This window comes from Alligator sinensis, unplaced genomic scaffold (genome assembly GCF_000455745.1).
Source record: "Alligator sinensis unplaced genomic scaffold, ASM45574v1 scaffold637_1, whole genome shotgun sequence".
Classification (NCBI taxonomy): Eukaryota; Metazoa; Chordata; order Crocodylia; family Alligatoridae; genus Alligator; species Alligator sinensis.
This window is the reverse complement of record NW_005842368.1, coordinates 1,420,486-1,425,325: the sequence shown is the minus strand read 5'-3', so window position 1 is coordinate 1,425,325 and position 4,840 is coordinate 1,420,486. Positions and strand designations below refer to the sequence as shown.

At 44.6% G+C, this 4,840-nt stretch overlaps 1 protein-coding gene across 1 annotated transcript in view; it reads right to left on the bottom strand.

Annotated features, from left to right (window-relative positions):
• Positions 1-4,347, bottom strand: part of HMBOX1 (homeobox containing 1) — a gene marked incomplete at its 3' end in the record, with an annotated part of 52,263 nt that extends 47,916 nt beyond the window's left edge. The window contains exon 1 of the mRNA XM_025210711.1: positions 4,109-4,347. The remainder of the gene's footprint in view (positions 1-4,108) is intronic.
• Positions 4,348-4,840: the final 493 nt, after the last annotated feature.

The window sequence follows — 4,840 nt, the reverse complement described above, 5'->3', positions numbered from 1 at the left end:
GAATGCCCAGTGGAAGCAGCCCAATGGGTCTGGTACGAATACCCACGCACTTCATTGCCTACAGGATCACGGCCAAGAATAGCCTCTCAGCCAGAAAGAGGGGAAAAAATAAATCAAATTTCTTCAGAATCTTAAAAACCATAATTCCTTTGACTTGGTCTGAACAAAGAGGTATAAAATGAAAGTGGGAGGGAGGGGGAATTAGAGCCAAATTCTGTATTTACCTATTAAAATGCAAACAAATAAATATACCAAAGGATCCGTGGATTTTTCATTAATTGCTGAATTTAACAAAACACAGTGGATGTGGGAGCAGAGAAAAAGCACAGCTAAACTAAGTAAAGCTCAAGTCCTCCTGAGCATGTCTACACTGTGGTTGGATGCCCAACAGGAGTGCTCCCAACGCATGCCCTGCCCATCTCTTCCTGGTGACACACCAAACACTGCAATACGCCAGGAAAGCCTCGCTGGAGGTTTGCTTCTCTAACCTTTCTTGAGACCTCCGACTCCAGCTTGCCCGAAAGAAGCCACCACAGAGTAACAGCTCACGAGTAATCTCTGGTTTGGAGCATGCATGGGGAACAGGCAATAGGGGCAGGCAGCTGCCACTTGCGTGGGCATGCCAACTGGAGTCCCCTGCTGGGTGCCTCCATTTTTATTCTTCCATTTCTGGACCATTTTAATCTTTATTGAACCAAATATCTTGTTCCAAAAAGAACGTCCACATTTTAGGTCATGTGTCTGCGTGTGCACACCCACCCACTTTCTCTCTCTCAGGCCTAAAGTATAGCACGTTTCCTTATCTTCACCAATGTGTTCAATTCCCCAGGTACTCTGGAAACTTGCCTCTTAAAATAATTTAAAAATAAGTTTGTATCAGTGCAAAGAGGAATTGAAAAGGATGGACAGATCTGTTGCCCCAAAAGCAATGAGACAGAACCTGTCAGGATGGGTGCAAACCTTGTATTCATGTTATAGGACTTTAAGGATGCATTTCTTAATACAGCCAAGAAACCCAAATTGCATAAATTTGTTTCCAGCCATTTTTCCCCCCAAGCTTTATTCTTTGCCACCAACATGGAAGCTGTAATCTGTTGTCAGTATATCTGAAGACCAGGAATTCTGGAATTGCAGTGAGATATTTCCACCTTGTAGCCATCAATACTCATGAAATCTCTGAGCCAGTTGGGACTTCTATGCATCAATTCCAGTTTGGGGAAACTTTCAGACTTGGTTTAGTCTGCAACCTATTCAAGATCCCCTGTCTATACAGTTAGGGAATATACTACTACTACTATCTTAAGGAAGTCTAACAAGAGATTTCATAGGTGAAGGTGGCTTGTGCTTAACATACGTTTAAAGTGTTTTAACATTAAAAAGAGTAGCATGAATGGTACCAAGGCCAGCCCCAAGCTTAGTGGCAGGTAGAGCCTGACTAAAATGGCTACCTTCTGCTCATATGCGTATGCCCCTCTCAACATTACTGAAAACATGTAAAAAACAAGAATGTGTCCAAGCTATTTAAGTTTCTGTTGCTATAATGCATATGCCTTACCAGAAAACAGTAACAAATTATACCAGTGAAAAACAATTTTTCTTCACTAAAATTACTATGAGTTACTAATGCAAAACAAGATTGAGAACAATTCCCTCTAAAGAAACTACTACTGCCACTGCCAGAGACAGTCTGATCCTGTATAAAGCAGGGGTGTCAAAGAGCTGGCCCATGGAGATGCATCACCTGGACCCACATGCAGCATACAGGGCGGCCACCAAATGCTGCAGGAGGCCAGATGGCCCCCAAATGCTGCAGAGGGACCCACTCCAGCTGCTCTGGGACTGTGCCATATGGGGCTCCTGCCCCAGCATGCATCTACTCCAGAGCACATCCTGGAGCATCCCAAAGCAGCTGGTCTAGGACTGTGCTGCATGCTCTGACTGCTCTGGATCTAGGACGCAAGCTAGATCCAGCATGGAGCAGACATCCTGGAACCGGCACGAGGATCCAGCCCATGGACAGGCCCCCACAACACTCATTCGACCCATGAGGCCAGATGACACTGACACCTCTGCGTATGGTCTTAACTCAGGCGTGCTCAACCTTTTGCCCATGGGCCAAATGTGGCCTGCTGAGCCATTGCATCTGGCCCTTGGGGCTCCCCATGGGTCAAGAAATTTGGTGGCAGTGGTTGAGCACCCAATTAATCTTGAATTACTTAGAAGATAATGGCCATTCTGTCTACGCACAGGCTTTTTCGCAAAAATGAAAACTCTTTATGAAGAAAACATAACTTGGGCAGGATCTTCCAGCTTTACTGGGCTGGGAAGGAGATGTGAAGTTAGTTGCTAGATCATCAATGGGGTGTTTTTTTCTGCCACAGATTTTCAGGCAAAGTTTTTGAAAACTGAACTATACTAAAAATATAAAAAGCAGACCCTGAAAGTTCACAAAATGCTTGGCAAGAAAAAGCCTTGTTCAGTTCCCTGCTGGAGGGTCCCGAAGAGGATGGAGCTGGACTGTTCTCAGTGGGGACAGACGAAAGAACAAGGAGCAATGGGCTCAAGCTGCAGCAAGGGAAGCTGACATTGGATATTAGGAAACACTTTCTTACTAGGAGGGTGGTGAAGCACTGAAATAGGTTACCCAGAGATGAGGTGGAATCTCCATCCTTGGAGGTTTTGAAGACTCAGCTAAACAAAGTCTTGGCTGGGATGATGTAGTTGTGGCTGGTCCTGCTTTGAGCAGAGTGCTGGACTAAATGTGACTTCCTGAGGTCCCTTTCAGCCCTCATTTTGCAAGAGCAAGTTGTTAATTAAAACACTGCTGCCAAGGGCAGGGGACCCTGAGGGACCTTTCGCTGAAGCTTTGTCTACGCGTACGACTAAACCAAATCAAAAACGGTGCAACCTCCTCAGGCTGACAGTTTCAAATCCTTTTAGTTTAGTTTATCAGCTTAACTATCTCTTCCAGGGTGGGTAAAGCCATGAGCACAAGGACTCATTTCTAATGGGAATTTTTGGTCACTTCCCTACAAGTAATTAAGCAGAGACCTGTATTACCTGCAAGTTTATACATAATGCAGCTACAAATAGTCATGTTGAAACCGAGCTTACAAAGAAACAGCTTCCTCCAGCTCCTCAAGCAGCCCTACATCAGGAGCTAGAAACATTAAAATAAACTCCACAAATAAACCTTAAAAAAAAAAAAAGAAGTCATAATTTATCTTTCTGACATCAAATCAGCAGACTGAGATTTTGGTGCATCAGTGATGGCAACAGACTTGATTTAAATACCATGTAGTCTGCATTATTACCAGGACATTTACTGTTGCTTTTGAGCCACTTTCCTCTTTAATACATTTCAGACAATAAGATGCTTTTCCCAGCTGCATGAATCTGTTCTCTACAGAAGAGGAGGAAAGAATGGGAAGAGCAAGGTGCGCTGGGTTTTTTTTTTGTTGGCTTCTTCTCTTTCATCTACCTGTTGATATAACATCCAGACTTGAACAGATAAGGGGCCAATACAGCTCCAACACAAATTTACTTCTAAATTAAAAAACTTGACTGTTCTTTCTTCTAGACTCCCTTCCAGAGTCCACCCAAACGCTGCAGAATCTGCCTCCCTCCACGGCCTGCCACCTTCGCTCCTTCGAAGCTCAGGAAATACTCTCTTCCCCCAGATGGCTACGGTGCCATCACATCACACTGTCCTCTTGCCTCTTCCCTTCTGTTGGTTTTGTATGGGGTGAGGTTTTCTTGTTCCAGATTAATTTCTTTGATAGAACTTGATTGGAAAAGAATCTGACGTAGGCGCACTTTCAGACTTCACCATCAATGTAGGTCTTAAAACCACTTCCTACCTCCTAGGCAGACAAGGTTCTTTGGGTAAGAACCAGAATCTCATTTGCCTGCGTCCTTAGACCAACACGGCTATCCTCACCCCCGTCCTACCTCCTAAGCACTTCACAAATAATTCATCATGGCTCCAGCCCTGAGAAAGACATGCTATTCCCATTTAGAGATAGAAAACCTGATGCAGTGATATACAGCTACACAGCTGCCTAGCCCAGAGCTATCCAACTTCTGGCAGCAAGGTGTGGGGTCTCACCCTCCATGTCCCAGCAGGGTCTGCACGCCCTTCAAGCTACCACCATGTGCCTTCTCCCCACCATCGCACCACGTGCAAACAGACCCCTCGCCCCACCTCGCTAGTCATGGGCTCTTCCACTGTAGGCTGTTTTGTGCCACATTTTGCTGCCTCCCCGTGCAGGTGCAAGAATCTGAAATGGGAGAGAAAAAGCCAGAAGAAGCAACAGAGGAAGTAGCAGCCGGGTTGGGGGAATGGGCTGCAGACTAACCCCTTGCAGGTTGCCTGCTGGACAGGTCTGGTCTAGTCCTTGACACATGTAACATGTATCACCATTAAAAAACCCTAAAAAAAAAAATTAAAAAAAGAAAAAAGAAAAGAAAGAAAGAAAAGGGTTGTGACCAAAATCATACAGAAAACCATTGCCAGGAATGACTTGAATCCAACCCTTCCCAGTTCCTGGACCCACAATTTGACCAGATGAAGTGGGTGGAGTTGTGCATGTTCTTAGTAGATATATACTGGTTTTACCATGTGTGGGAAGAATGACAGTTGCATTTATTTTGCCTAGACTAGAATCTCCCAGGCAGGAGCTTGTAAATACAGAGAAACATTCAGAGTAATAGATGAGCAATTGTGCAGTATGTGGCCATAATTTCACCGAGTGTGAAAGCATAAGAGTAACCCCAGGTAATGGAACTGTTATATATATTCACACAAATAATCCTAGCCTCTGTCCTGACACTAAAACAA